Source organism: Ahaetulla prasina, chromosome 7 (genome assembly GCF_028640845.1).
Source record: "Ahaetulla prasina isolate Xishuangbanna chromosome 7, ASM2864084v1, whole genome shotgun sequence".
NCBI lineage: Eukaryota > Metazoa > Chordata > Lepidosauria > Squamata > Colubridae > Ahaetulla > Ahaetulla prasina.
In genome coordinates this window covers 70,901,892-70,918,295 of record NC_080545.1, presented here as the reverse complement: position 1 = coordinate 70,918,295, position 16,404 = coordinate 70,901,892, and the positions used below count along the sequence as shown (strand labels likewise).

Below are 16,404 nucleotides of genomic sequence, written 5' to 3'. Positions count from 1 at the left end.
AAAAGATTTCACTGGCTTTATCTTATTGCAATACTTCAAGTCATCCTATATAGTATAGGCCACTTTATTTGTAAATTAAAAATGAGCTAAAACAGAGAATTTTATCTGCCTACCTCTATGATAGCAATCAGATCCCGTCACTGTTTCATAAATAACTTCTGTCATAATGTACAATTATAACCACATATAATTTATTTATTTATTTATTTATTTATTTATTTATTTATTTATTTATTTATTTATTATTTAAATTTTTATACCGCCCTTCTCCCGAAGGACTCAGGGCGGTTTACAGGCAGATAAAATAAACAGTACTATTACAAAATAAATACTATTAAAATACCACTAAAAAACTTATTCAATTTGGCCGCAATTAAAATTTAGCAAATAATAAAACCCATTAAAAACCCATTAAAAACCCATTTAAAACCCCTTAAAAACCCACGAATTTAAAAACTAATCCAGTCCTGCGCAGATGAATAAATGTGTTTTAAGCTCGCGACGGAAGGTTCGGAGGTCCGGAAGTTGACGAAGTCCTGGGGGGAGTTCGTTCCAGAGGGTGGGAGCCCCCACAGAGAAGGCCCTTCCCCTGGGTGTCGCCAGACGACACTGTCTCGCTGACGGCACCCTGAGGAGTCCCTCTCTGTGAGAGCGCACGGGTCGGTGAGAGGTATCCGGTAGCAGTAGGCGGTCCCGTAAGTAACCCGGCCCTATGCCATGGAGCGCTTTGAAGATGTTCACCAAAACCTTGAAGCGCACCCGGAAGGCCACAGGCAGCCAGTGCAGTCTGCGCAGGATAGGTGTCACACGGGAGCCACGAGGGGCTCCCTCTATCACCCGCCCAGCTGCATTCTGGACTAACTGAAGCCTCCGGATGCCCTTCAAGGGGAGCCCCATGTAGAGAGCATTGCAGTAATCCAGGCGAGACGTCACGAGGGCGTGAGTGACCGTGCACAGGGCATCCCGGTCTAGAAAGGGGCGCAACTGGCGCACCAGGCGAACCTGGTAAAAAGCTCTCCTGGAGACGGCCGTCAAGTGATCTTCAAAAGACAGCCGTTCATCCAGGAGGACGCCCAGGTTGCGCACCCGTTCCATCGGGGCCAATGACTCGCCCCCGACAGTCAGCCGAGGACTCAGCTGACTGTACCGAGATGCCGGCATCCACAGCCACTCTGTCTTGGAGGGATTGAGCCTGAGCCTGTTTCTCCCCATCCAGACCCGTACGGCTTCCAAGCACCGGGACAACACTTGATAACCGTTGGGGTGGCCCGGTGTGGAAAAGTACAGCTGGGTGTCATCAGCGTACAGCTGGTACCTCACACGAAGCCACTGATGATCTCACCCAGCGTTTACATAGATGTTGAACAGAGGGGGCGAGAGGATCGACCCCGGCGGCACCCCACAAGTGAGGTGTCTCGGAGCCGACCTCTGCCCCCCTGTCAACACCGTCTGCGACCGATCGGAGAGATAGGAGGAGAACCACCGATAAACGGTGCCTCCCACTCCCAATCCCTCCAACCGGCGCAGCAGGATACCATGGTCGATGGTATCAAAAGCCGCTGAGAGGTCTAATAGGACCAGGGCAGAGGAGCATCCTCTATCCCTGGCCCTCCAGAGATCATCCACCAACGCGACCAAAGCCGTCTCAGTGCTGTAACCGGGCCGGAAGCCAGACTGGAACGGGTCTAGATAGACAGTTTCATCCAGGTGCAAGGGAAACTGATATGCCACCATACTCTCTACAACCTTCTATTATCTCTTTAACCCAATGCTGTCATACACAAGTGCTGTACTGCAATTTTATGGACTGAGAAGCAGTCTGTGAAATCACACTAAATACCTACTTATCCCCCATTATTTCCAACATATGATTCCCCAAAACAACTGTTATGTCATCACCTCAAAATCTATTTGATTCTTCCCATTATTCTCCCACCTACACAACCCAGGAAGCAGAAGGGTGGTGGAACTCAACCTAATTATAGATCTGTATTTCAGCTGAAAAAATGCTACTACATTTGGAACTGGGGTGCCACTAATGTCAGAGTCCAACAAGCAAACAAGACCAAGCACAAGATCAAATCAATTGTATTAAGAAATCTAATTCTGATAAGATCTGAAAAATATGTCCATTTAGAACTGATCAGTCTTCAATGCAGTTATAACAAAAGAAAGCACAATGAAATGATTCCTACTTCTAATATTCTAATATTAATTCAAGAATGTTGTAGTTTAGCCATTCCTATTAATTTACATGATTAACTGTTTTAGTTAAATGTATTTTAAATAATTAATATTGAATGATTTAAAAAGAGCTATACTTTATAGTGAATTCAAAATCCCTGCTGCACTTGCAAATTTAAGGTTTATCAACCTCTTTCAGTCTACCTATATCACAACATTGCTAAAAAGATTTTTCTCCAAAAATGCAGGGGATTGTTATACATAATATGCTATCTCAAGGAAGGAAAAAGGGCGTTGGCTTACCTGAACGCATCTTCTATCGATTGCAGGCCAGCAGTCAGATTGGGGAGTGACTCATGCCTGATGACGACGAGTCTGCCAGATGAGAAGCTCCTCCTCTTCCTTCCGCTTCCCATCTTTCAGATGAAGGAGATACCGCAGACTGATCTGCTGAGCTGCAATGATATAGTTAGTGCCGCCCACCCCTCCTAGCGAGATCTATCCAGACCCCCTTTCTTGACCCGGAGGACCAGAACAACAAATAGGGTGGGGCTGACTGCTGGCCCTGCAATCGATAGAAGATGCGTTCAGGTAAGCCAACACCCTTTCTCCTCAACTGCAGAGCCAGCAGTCAGATTGGGGACATGCCAAAACTGCTACCCTATAGGGAGGAATGTACTGTATCTGATGGGGCAGATCCCGGAAGAACCCTTTGGAGAACCCTACGGCCAAAAGCTGCTTCGGCCGAGGCAAATCTGCCCAGTTTATAGTGACAGATGAACGGGGATGGAGAAGACCAAGTAGCCGCTCTGCAGACCTCCTCCAAGGAGGCCTGTGTAGCCCAGGCAGCCGAGGTAGCGGCGCTGCGAGTTGAGTGTGCTGTGATGTGCCGAGGGACGGGAAGGGCTTGAGATGTATAGGCTATGGCTATAGCTGCCCGAAGCCATCTACCTATAGTGGGGGAGGACACCTTCTGACCCAAGGTTGCCGGCTGGAACAAAATGAAGAGAGCCTTCGTCTTTCGAAGAGAAGAGGTCCGTTTCAGATATATATGAAGAGCTCTGCGGACATCTAGCTTGTGCCAGGCGCGTTCCAGGGCGTGAGATGGATTGGGACAAAAATTGAGCAGAATCAGTTCCTGGGCTCTGTGGAATGGAGTGTTGACCTTGGGAACGAAGGTGGGGTCCAACCTGAGGATGACCCTGTCCGTGTGAAATATGCAAAGATCCGGCCTCATGGAGAGGGCTGCCAGCTCGGAGATCCGGCATGCCGATGTGATAGCCACCAAAAAGGCCACCTTATAGGATAAGAACTTTAGTCCCACCTCTCGTAAAGGCTCGAAAGGAGTCCTGGTGAGAGCGTTGAGGACCTTGGGTAGGTTCCATGAAGGGTAACAGTGAATGGGTGACAGATTAAGGTTGGAGGCGGCCCGTAGGAATTCCCGGATGAGAGGATCTCGCGAAAGAGGACCCCTTGACCTGCAAAACCGAACAGATGAAAGTGCGGCGACTTGCCTGCGCAATGTATTCGGAGCCAGTCCCGCGTCCAGCCCGTCTTGAAGAAAATCCAGTATTTGAGCGGTTGGAGCTTCTGAGGGAACCAACCTCTCCTGTTGCACCAGGCCGTGAAGGTAGACCACGTGGAGTCGTAAATCCGGTTCGTGGAAGGCCGTCGAGCTGATTGCAAGGTGGAAATTACCCGCAATGAGACGTCTGCTTCCGTCAGAAGGCACCGGACAACCGCCAAGCAGTTAGCTGAAGCCAACTGGAACAATGGGTGAATGATGGATCCCTGAGTGAGCGTTACCCTGTGAGAAGGAATCCTCCATGCGCTTTGTACCGACAGCGCCTGAAGGTCTGCAACCAGGGCCGACGCGGCCAATGGGGCACTATCAAGATGATTTCTGCCTGTTCCTCTATCAGTTTCCTGACTACTTTGGCTATCAGAGGAGGGGGGGGGGAAGGCGTATAAAAGCCCGGGAGGCCACTGGGTGCGTAGAGCGTCCATGCCTTTTGTCCCCGGTGCCGGAAACCTGCTGAAAAACCTCCTTGTCTGAGTGTTTGTCTGAGTGGCAAATAGATCTACCTGTGGAGTGCCGACTCGATATCTGCCTGAACAGGTCCGGGTTGAAATGCCATTCCCCGTGGTCCACCGTGGCTCGACTGAGCTTGTCTGCCCTGCCATTTGCCACCCCTGAAATGTGTGTGGCCTTTATGGATCTTAGATTCCTTTCTGCCCAGAGACCCAGACACTCTGCTTCCTGCATCAGGTGGCGTGAGTGGGTGCCCCCTAGGCGGTTGACATGGGCCTTGGTGGCCATGTTGTCTGTCTGGACTAGAATGTCCTGATCCTGGATCCTGTCCTGAAACACCCGTAAGGGGAGATATATGGCCCTTAACTCTAACCAATTGATGCTGTGAGCCAAGTCCTACGCTGTCCACCTGCCCTGAGCAAATTCTGTCTCTAGGTGCGCTCCCCAGCCGTAAAGGCTGGCGTCGGTGGTGAGGACTAATCGACTTAGTTCCTTGAAGACCGTGCCCTTGCAAATCGCTGGGGAAAACCACCAGCGTAGAGAGAGAAGTGTCTTGTGTGGAATGCTGACCTTGCGAAGGGATGTTCCCTGAAACTTCCGTTGGAAGGGGAGAAGAAACCACTGCAGTGCCCTGCAGTGGAGTCGTGCCCATGGGACAATCCCTATGCAAGATACCATCTTCCCAAGGAGCTGAGACAATGATCTCAGGGAGACAGGTCTCCCCGACGTGACTGACCTGGCCAGTGACCGCAAACTGTCCAGGCACTCCTGCGAGAGAAATACTGTGTTGATTGAGGTATCTATTATGGCTCCCAGGTGTTGGATGCAAGTGGTCGGAACCAAGTGACTCTTGGCTATGTTGATAGAGAACCCGTGGTCTCTCAAGACCCGAAGGGTCTCGTTGTGCTAGGCTCTCTGAACTGGACTGGATAAGGATATTGTCCAGGTAGAACTGAATCCTTATCGGCAGCGCATGAAGGTGGCCCACTAACGCGGCCATCAATTTGGTGAATACTTGAGGAACCGAGGCCAGACCGAATGGTAGAGCCCGATATTGGAAGTGCCGGCTCGCATAACAAAAGTTCAGAAACTTCTGGTAAGCGGGATGAATGGGTACATGGAGATAGTTGATCAGATTTACCAGCCTGGTCCGAAGTACGAGGGATAGCCAGGCCCGTGGTAACTTTAGCCTTGTGCAAGAGAGATCGGAAAAGTTGGGGCTTAAAAAGGCCTACAAACGATGGCTGGTCTGGTGTCAGATCCTCATCATCTGACAAATCCAGATCTCTCATATCCCCTGCTTCTGAAGAAGCCTGACTGGGGGAATCTCCAGGGAAGGTCGTGCCCGGGAACGGGACTGATCTAGAGATAAATGAGACTGGCCTTCTGCAGCACTATCGCATTCAGATACCCAAGACTCTGTTCTGTGCTGTAATTCTGTAGCTAGGCTTTTCTGGATAGCAGCCTGAATCATAGTGGCCACTTCAGGTGGAATGATGGGCTCAGACTCGGGTACCCCTCTGGCTTCCTTTTCCACAACCCTCTTAGAATCAGACTGTAGAGGGATGGGGGTTGGGCCTGTGAAGGGGATGGATTAGTCTGTGAAATAGGCCCAAACAGTCTCTCATTTATCCCCCCCCCCGTCTGAGGAAGAGATGCATCACCCCCATCTGGGGACATGGCTGGGGGAACTTCCATCCCTGTGATAGCCACAGGACTCTAAACCGGGGGGACCAAGACTGAAGTAGCAGAAATTGGGTTTGACTGCTGAGGAGAAGTCTCCTTGAGGGCAGATAAACGGACTGCCTTCTCTATGGCCTCTCAAGTGCTTTATGGCGCTTAAGGGAGTCCTTGTCAACTGCAGAAGACGATTTGGATGACTTGGAGGACTGGGATTTGGAAGATCTAGGCCTCTTTATAGATTGAGAAGGTCCCGGGGACTCTCTAGAATCCCTTTTATTACAGCAATGATTGTCAGAATCGGCCATCTTGCAATTATGATAGGCCTCTGTGTGACCACGTGACAATCCAAAATGGTGTCCGTTTCCTTATCCGCTCTAATTATTCCTCCCAGGCCAGTAATTTGACAATAAAAAGGACTAAAAATTTTTTCCCCCAAATGCCTGAATACCCCAACTGGGGTGTAATTGGAAGAATCTCACCGTTAGAAGTTCGTCTGGCTCAGTCCTTCTGCCCTCCAGCTTTCCGAAGCCACACAGCTTTCCGAAGTTGGCCTTCAGCCGATGGAAAGCGCCAATCACCCATGAGGCCTGAGCAAGGCCGAGGGTGAGATGGTTCCAGGAGCAGCCCAAAGTGTCCTTGCAAACCTCTCTTCCGATGAGGAATGCAGCCAGCCACCCACGAAGCTCAGCAGAAGCTGAGGGCCGTTTGTGCTCCGGCGCGGCAAAAGCCTGCACCGGCAATCAGCTGGGCTTCAGAGGCTTTTCCGGCTCCCATGTGGCTCTCAGCTGGGTGTCGGAATCCCCCCGACGCCCACGCGGCTCTGAGCTGGGCGTCGGAAGCCTCCAGGCACCCACGCGGCACTCAGCTGTGCGTCGGAAGCCTCCAGACGCCCACGCGGCTCTCAGCTGGGCGTCAGAAGCCTCCAGACGCCCATGCAGCTATCGGGTGTGAGGAAAAACCCGAAAAGCCACTCTTCGCTCCACCGGCCGGTAGAGTTGCCACTGCTGTCACGATCCAAGTTATAAACAATGCAGAGCCTGCAGCTTGAATTGGGAGCTCTGTTGTCCCACCTGTAGCGGCTTCAGCGGTTTCGGGCGTGAGCCCTTCACGCTGGAATGAGGCAGCCCGATAGGTCTGATTGGGGAAGCCCCCAAGGTTCTAAAACCTAAGAAAAAACAATTTGAATGCAAAAAGAAAAAGGGGAAAATAAAAAGGGGAAAAAAATTTCTGAGCAGCTCAGCCAAAAACGTCTAACAGTCAACGACTGAGTCTGAAAGATGGGAAGCGGAAGGAAGAGGAGGAGCTTCTCATCTGGCAGACTCAGTCGTCATCAGGCATGAGTCACTCCCCAATCTGACTGCTGGCCCTGCAATCGAGGAGAAAATACAAAATGAGAAATTTATTTTTTGAATCAATTTCTATTTTAATATCTATCCAGCTGAAATAACCTGACCCAGCAACTTATTTGTATTTGTTCTAACAATTAAGAATTCTGTTCACCCAAACAGCAAAGTAATGTTTTTCCTTGATTAAATTTAAGGACACTGAACTATGTCTAAGAGGGAGGAAAAGGTTTCTCCAGACACTGCAATTAGCACTAGGCTCTTTTCTCTGACTTTCTCTCTTCTAGACATGACCTTGGACTTGTCCATGAGCTTTTAGAACTCATAAAAACCCTTCAGCAGCAACATTCATAAGGCAGTGTGCTGAGCGCAGCAAGAATGGCTTTTGGCTTTGCTTCAATCAAGCAATGAATGTAACACTAACTCTGTCTTACCATCTGTAGACATGCAATGCAAAACAAGACACCAAACAGCTGGGATAAACTAATTCCATTCAACCAAGAATCAATTTCAATCAGCCTCAAATACAAAACACGTAAAAGTTTCCTGACAAAGGTACATCTGATCACATCACAAAGATACTATTTACAGCTGCTTTTCACTTCCCTCCTCATAACACTGACAAAATTATCTCCAAACAAATGCGCACTGGATCCTAAAGGGAGAATCAATGAGGCTGGCTTGTGATTAAATGACATCATATTGCTTGGCAGTTTTATTTTTATAACTCTGTCAGAGCCCTCTATTCTCCAGGGTAAAATTATCCACCGGGAAGGACAGAATGCATGACATCTCATCCATCATCTGGGCAGATAATAACTAGTAAATAGTTTCCCAAAACAACCCATGGATGTTATTTAACTTTTGTAGTCGAAGGAGTCTCTCTCCTCAAAATGCTTTTTTTCACACTCTGAAGCATGGCTAATGCAAATTTCCAAATTGTGAGCTCTCAACAGATGGTAAAATTGGCAAGCTGATACAGCCTTCCAGATGGCTTCGGACATTCTGCCCATCATCCTCATTCTTGGTTACAAATGGAGCAGACAGAGGGAGGGAACTGGGAAAATTTAAAAACTGGTGGTGTTCAGGATAACAGGTTTCTCTAGGGTAGTATGAATAATTGCCAGGGATGTGTCTGTTCCTCTTGACCTCTTCCACAGGCATATTTATGGTGCCAGGCAGATCTTCATTCAATAGCTACTCCTCAAAATTAATACAAATTGTGCATGATTGCTATCTTATTGTAATTCTCTTGTTTTTACTGATCTATAAGGATTATTAATTATTGAAATTTCTTTTGGATTTTTAGCTATGTTAGGCACTTTCCGACATGAAAACAAGAGTAAACTGACAGATATTTTTTTTCTAAAACAAATAAGACAGTAAATTTGACTTTCTAGGTGTTGCCTGTTTCATCTAACTGCCTACCTGGCTTCATGACTGAAAAAGAGTTATTAGCAAAAAGCCGCATCCACCTTTTTGTGGGTAATATTACACAGAAATTTAAAACCAGTTTGAACAAACAGACCTCTATTGGTTGCAAGCCACAAATAAATTGTAGTATCTGAAATCTAAGAGACGTTTGAGTAAATATGCTCCTTCATATGGTAGAGAAAACAGCTTTACTACAGGAGGCTCTTACTGGAAATGGCAAGAATAGGACCTTCCTGAATTTACCTTCACTGTAAATTTGAATATGAATAAACATGTTATCTTTCAGGATTTTTATGTATATTCTGTTTCATGTAGTCTATCAGATAATATATAAATCTGCAATGAAATTACATTTTCCCCTTGAAATGATAGACCTCTCAGGATTTTTTTGGTTCAGTGAAGTACTGGGAATAAAATTTGGAAAAGCGGTTAAGACATGCCTCCTTATTGAAATCTAAGTAACAGCAGCTCTTTCCAAGGCAAAAGTTATGCCTACCATATATGTGTCATTTCTGAAAAAGCCATCTGCTATATCAAAATTATGTCAGCAAAAAACAAAAACAAACCCTGAATAAAAAATAATATTATCAAACTGGAAACAGTGTTCTGTTTAAAGAAGAAAACAGCAAAATATATCACCCATTTCTCAGAACATGTATTTAAGAAGAAAAGTTTGGTCGCAAATCACAAATTGGCAGCATCTATTAAAAATGGCAATGATTATAAACTTTACACAGAACATTTTTCTCTGCAGTAATCTAGGGTATAAGTATTTTTTTCTATTTAAGCTGCGGTTGTGGAATGCTCATTTAGTCAAACAATGATAAAAAGAAAAAAACAGTGGAAAACACTAGGATTTCTTTTTTTATTAACTACCATAATAATTTAATTATTTTATTTTTCTTTACCCAATAAAACTTAAGTTGCTGTTTTTCTTCATCTAATGACACTCCTAAAAGTCCTGGCTAGTGGCATCAAATAATAATGTGCTAACGATCAGTGAACTAGAAACACAAAAATAATTGTGTTTGTAATCCATGAGCAATTGGCATTGTTACTATCGCTTAACAAATTGATTCACCTTTGCAAGGTCCCTGTAATATTTGAGACATTTAAATAACTTTACAGAAAATAGGAGGAAAGGTGTCAAAAAAAAAAAAAAGGGAGAGAGAATGTTTTTCCCTTTCCTATTTCCTTTTTCTTTTTAGTTAGAGGGGGGAAATTAAAATAAAGGAAAGTGGCGATATTAACATCTAAGTATACATAATATGAAAGATATAGTTCTGCCTCAAGAAGTCTCTCTCCAATACAAAATTCTATATAAGTGCTGTTTTGATCTTTATAATCTTCCTGCACAGAAAATATATCTACATTCTACGTTCACTCCATAATATACAAATATGAAAGGAAAGAATAAGGTTGAAAGAAGCAAAATAAATATACTGTAAATAAAGATCCCTTATAACATATCACTTTATATCACCAATTAAATTTTGCATATTAGGTCTGCTCCCTGTATAATTCATCATAATTTCCTCACATAATTCAACACAAACAGTATTTATTAGTCCTGGGATATTGTTGCCCTGGCAAAGAGGAATAATATGACCAGAAAATCTCTCTCTCCTTGAGAGTATACCAAGCAAAACAAAAACATTGGGGTTTTCTTTGGCTCATGGTTTTTTTTTTGTATTAAAGGAATATCTTGTACTAAGTAAGGTAGAAAAAGCATAAAGACTCTGAGGGCCAGACGAAAGGAGGGAGGAAATGGGCTTAAAATGGATTAGCTACTAACATTCTTATTTGCAGCCCATCCCCCAATGATATTTGAGGGGAGAATTTTGAATTTTTCTCTCTCTCAGGATTCAGCCCATTTTTAACTGCCAGCTTCTCCTACCACATCGTATTTGGCCTCATTCCATTCGGTATTCAAAGTGTTATCTTGCTAACAGATAAAAAGAGCTCCAAGGTTTTTCATATAATTTATTTCCAATATTGGGTTGAGAATAAATAATGAAAACACATATATACAATTTTATTTTCTGGCTGTTCTTTGTTGTTGGAAGATAAATTAACAGACTAACTGATGGATACAGCTAGCTCAAACAAAGATGACATGTCTAGATCAGGTGTCTTCATGACATCTGCACAATTCATAATCCTAACAAACCAGTGAGAGAATATTACAACCATGGCCAGATATTGTTCTCCTGAGATCTTCTATGTTAAATTACAGAAATATATATGTAAATGTGCTTTACTGAAAAAAATTTAGTCACAGACAGGCCAGAGTAGAAAGTTTATTAAAGAGGAAATTATTCATGTAATAGATAACCGTTGAGAATAGAAAAATTTCCATAGCTAATCTTGAATTTCTAGCATCAGAGCAACAGCTCAATTCAGATAAAATACAAATTCAAATTAGACTGGAAAGCAGAGATTCTGTCCCCTCTGGCTTATTATGATAACTAGAAAGGGATCAAATATGTACAGTAAAAATCAGGTTTGCCTGCAAGGATTGAATTGGATTATTGTTAGAACTGAATCTGTTTAGGCAAGAACCAGCGGCTCTCAGCTAGACACTGTATATAAACATTGGATAGACATTTCCCAATCTCAAGTCAAAGAAGAGAACAGCCAAATTTCCACTGGCTAGGAATGTGCACTGTGTCTCAAAACATTTACCAAATTCTTCTGGCTCAGACCCAATTCGGCAGAACTGAAACCTGGAGCATTTTGCTTAGCTGTTCCAGACATCAGCTAAAACAATATCCAAAAGATTTTAGAGAACAATTATGAGAAGACCAATGCTCCTCAACCCTCTCTTATGGTTCGTGTGGTGGACTTTCTGTAAATTAACTCTAATTTTGATGTATAGACAAGATGTGCTTATACAACGGATGGAATCTGTAAATAAAAGTAAGAAACAAGTTGGGCTCCAAATTTTTGATTTAATTCTTTAAACTTAATCGTTCAGTATTCTTGTAACGGTCTGGAGATTTATTGAATAAACTTTACTCATTTACTAAAATTAGTGAGAATTTTTAGAAATAAATATGTGCAATTTGCATAACATAGTTAATTGCAAGAAATTAATTTATTTACTCCCTAGTACCAAATTTTGTTTTGTTTACAGAAAGAAATTGTGATTACATTACAATTGTAACTGTATTGTAATTTTCTGAATATCTTACCTAGAATTCAGAAGCCCCTCACAAGTCATGTTATCTAACTCATAGTTCTATGTGAAATACACAACTGCCTTTTTCAATTATTCAGGTATAATTCCATTTAAGATGTACCTGGAACTTTCTCATTCACATGAAAAACATCAGGAAAAACTCTGAATTACCACAGGCACATGGGGGAACTAAGCTTTCTTAGTTCTATTTGTATGTGAATGAAAAGTTCTATGTTGGCTGATTCTGATACAAAATAAGTAGTTTAGTCAGTGGTGGGATTCAAATTTTTTAACAACCGGTTCTGTGGGCGTGGCTTATTTTGGGGCGAGTCTAGCTGCTCATGTGACCAGGTGGCCATGGCTATGGGCATAGAAACTACTCAGAGGGCTAAAAAAAGTCATTTCTGATCGGTCCTCGCACTTATGACCATCCTCACATTTATGCCCATTGCAACATTTTTAACAGCCATGTCACTCATTTCACAACTGCTTCTCTTCACCATGGTTACAAGATAGGGCACAAAATGTAAAATGTGAGGACAGTTGTAGGTGTGAGGACTGGTCAAAAGTGTGAGGACAGGTCAAAAATAACTTTTTCAGCCCTCTGAGTAGTCCCTATGCACAAAATGCTGCAACAGGCATAAATGATGACCGGTCATAAGTGTGAGGACTGGTCAAAAGTGCGAGAACCTGTCAGAAATCACTTTTTTCAGTCCTCAGACGGCTGAAAAAAGTGATTTCTGGCAGGTTCTCGCACTTTTGACCAGTCTTCACACTTATGACCAGTCATCATTTATGCCTGTTGCAGCATTTTTAATAACCATGTCACTCATGTCACAACTGCAATGCTTCATGTGACCGGGTGGGCATGTCCAGGTGGTCATGTGACATAGCTTCTTTGCCCTAATGACTGTTTGCTGCAATGTTCTTAAGTGTGAAAAAACGGTCATAAGTCACTTTTTCAGTGCCATGCTTGTTAAACCAATTACCAGAACAAATCCATTCTCCCTCCCACTTTCTCTCCATCTCTTTCTCCCCCTTTCTCTCTTTCTCTCCTTAATCTCTTTCTCCCTCCCTCTCTTTCTCTCCTTCATCTTTCTCCTCCTCTTTCTCTCAATCTTTCTCTCCTTAATCTCTCTTTCTCCCTCCCTCTCTTTCTCTCCATTTTTCTCCCCCCTTTCTCTCCTTCATCTTTCTCCCCCCTCTTTCTCTCCATCTTTCTCTCTTTAATCTCTCTTTCTCCCTCCTTCTCTTTCTCTCCATCTTTCTCCCCCCTTTCTCTTCTTCATCTTTCTCCCCTTCTATCTTTCATCTCTCTTTCTCTCCTTCATCATTTTCTGCCCCCCTCTTTCTCTCCATCACTCTTTCTCCAGATGGGGTAAGGTAGGCTGGCACTGCGTGGGTGGGAGGCGGCCGCAGGACAGTCCTGCTGGGTGGGCAGCAGGTCGAGGCGATTGACACACGCTTCGCAGCCCACCCGATCCAAGCTCCTCGCTGCCCGTGCTTTAATCGCTGGCTAGAGAGACGCTTGGATGCAGGCGGACCAGGGAAGGAGGATTAGCAGGCCACCAGCAGTGCGAGGGAGGCTGAGCGCCTTTGAAGTGACAACCGGCAAAGCAAACGCGAGGGAAGGGCTTCTTCCCCCTCACAGAAGCCCCACAGCCAGTGCCCCTCGTTCCCATAGAAACACCTCCCGGTTTAAAGGCCCCTCTCCGCGGACTCCCAGGCCCCGCCCTCCGCCTCTCATTCCCAAAGCCCCCCTCCCCTCCCCAACAGTCCCGGTGGGGGGGAAATCACTCATCGGCCCCCTCCCCCTGCAGGCCCCCGGCGACTCCCCCGCCCCCCCGCGTGGTTGGTTTGGTTGGCTTTGGTTTCGAAACGAAGTTCTGAACGGGCAAGACGCAGGAGGAGCCAGGCCTGTGCCCTGTGACGTGTTTCCGGAAACCGGTAACGTTGCAAAAAACCACGTGACAGGGAGGGAGGAAGGGAGGCCGGGGCTACCACGGCGCGCAGAGAGATGCCCCCCCACCTACCCCACCCCCCTCAGTCGAGTAAGGATCACGTGAGCTCGAGAATTCTGCTCGCGATCGGTGCAGAAGAGGAGGAGAAGGAGCAAAGAAAGGGCCACGTGGCCAGCGAGGCGCTTTAATCTCTGGCTAGAGAGACGCTTGGATGCAGGCAGGCTTGTGGCCTCTGCCCACCAGATCCATGCACCTCCCTGCCCACCCGACACCGGTAAGTAATGGTGGGGAGGGGAGAGACAAGGGATGGGGCGAACCGGCAACTGAACAAACAGTTCGGCCGAACCACCTAGAACCGACAGAATCCCACCACTGAGTTTAGTATGCTTGGTTTTCTGCAACATGAACCTCCAAAATAATTACAGTGCACAAACAATTTTGCAAAAAAACATTTAGGCACAATAGAGATCAATACATCTTTGTTGTATACATTAAAGAGGGTTATAACAACAGTTCTGGTTTAGTCCAAGACTCCAATCAACAGAGGTTGTACAAGGTTTTGTTTTCATTATGATCAATAAACTGCTGATGCGGTGATGGAAAATGTGACCGACATTTTAAAGGATTTTTTGAGATTCCCAAAAGTTTCCTCCAATAGGCTTATCTTAGCAGCAAATATACACTCCAGTAATAATGTATGCTTATGATACATTATAGATATGTAGATCTATATGGAAATGATAGATATTTAATGGTTATTAAATGTTAAACAGCTATGGCCAAAATAAGATGTTTTGCTGACAATAATATTAAGGATGGAACTTGCATTTCAGCAGACATTATGTTACCACATTCAGCTCTCCGCCAAACATGTTTTTCTATACCAAATTAACTACTACTGGGGGGTGGGGGACAGAAATTATACAGGCACAGTGACTGTTACTAGGAGACAACAAACACTTTTACCAATCCTAGTTCTTCAGGGCTGGATGACTTAGGGCAGTGGTGGCAAACCTTTTACTCACCGAGTGCTGAACAGGTATGCGCTTTGCGCATGTGCGTGCCATCCTTGCAGGTTTTGTGTGGCTCCCCCCGTGCGCTGCGCATGCAATTGCACTATCTGCGCATGTGTGTGGTTTTTGCACATGCAATGCACACATGTGAAGCACCATCTGCACATGCGTTCACTGTATGCAAGTACTCTCGCACACATTATGCAAATGCGCACGCATGCGCAGGAGAGCTCCAAGGACCAGCTGGGTCCTCTGAATTGCATGCATGTGCACTGGAGGCCTGAATACCAGCTGGGGTACATGGGCATGTGCAGCTGCAGGTGAATTGGGCGACAGCTCGCGTGCCCGGAAAGATGGTTCTATACGCCACCTTGGGCACGTGTGCCATAGGTTCGCCATTATGGACTTAGGGCTTCCATGGATAATCAAAGAAACTACTGGACAATTCATCCAATTTTCTAAATCTGTGTTGAGATGCCCAAGTTTAAATTGCCATTAATGTGCCACAGAATCCCAAATTAATTTTTAAACCAAGAAAAATGTTTTTATTTTTTTATTTTTGGGATATTTGAACTTATTCCCAAGATTTGGAAAATGCATTGCTGATTGCTGAAACAAGTTATTTTCTTTTCTTGATTTTTCAACTTTACAAAGGAAATCAGGATGTAATAATTCAAAGTTTACTCTATCAATGTGTAACTTTCTGCACATTCTTAAAAGAATCTAAATCTAAGCATAAGATTTTTTTTAAAGAATGTTGAGAAGGAATTACATTTTAAAGCTTCAACCCCATATCAAGGCTTAGAAGGATGAACTGAGAAAACCACATTAAGTTCTGCTTTGCTTCCAGTGAATAAAATTTAAATTTGCATATAAACTATCCTTTTGGAGGAAAATATGGATTTAGCTCTTAAAGTATGCTAAGATGCTAAGATGCAACTAATATTCAAGCAGTTGTAAATTATGGGATTCATCATATATCCCCATTACTCTCCTTATCTTTCTACCAAATAACTCTTATCAAGCTTTATAGAAGAGTATTTGCTAGTACAAGCTGCAACTGCCAAAACCGTATAAGGATTATTATGAATATCTTCGTATTGTTTGTCCAAAATATGCTGAAGACGAGTAAGGATGCAACATGAGTTGGTACATATGTTCTTCAACTTAGCCATAAAATTGTTAAATAGCAAATTTGCTTTTTTCAAATGGCTTATAGCTGGAAGGATTTTGCTTACCCAACTTTTTCTCTTGTCATTTGTAAACTAAGTTATAGATATGTAAAGGATTTGGTCCATGAATTGTTCTATTCACTGAATAGTTTCAATGGTCAATTCCTGAACTAAAACACTTGTGATTCAGATGTTTTTGTCAATGCATTGAATCAGATAGAGATAGAGCTGTGGTGGCACAGTGGTTAGAATGCAGGCTAACTCTGCCCATAGCTAGGAGTTCAATCCTGACGAGCTCAAGTTTGATTCAACCTTCCATTCTTCCGACATCGGTAAAATGAGGATCCAAATAGTTGGAGGCAAGATGTTGAAGCTATAAACCACTTACAGAGTACTGTAAA

The 16,404-nt window shown here is 44.2% G+C and overlaps 1 protein-coding gene across 11 annotated transcripts in view; it reads right to left on the bottom strand.

Moving 5' to 3' along the window:
- RBFOX2 (RNA binding fox-1 homolog 2) overlaps positions 1–16,404 on the bottom strand; it is a 230,781-nt gene that overhangs the window by 45,737 nt on the left and 168,640 nt on the right. The window lies entirely within an intron of this gene.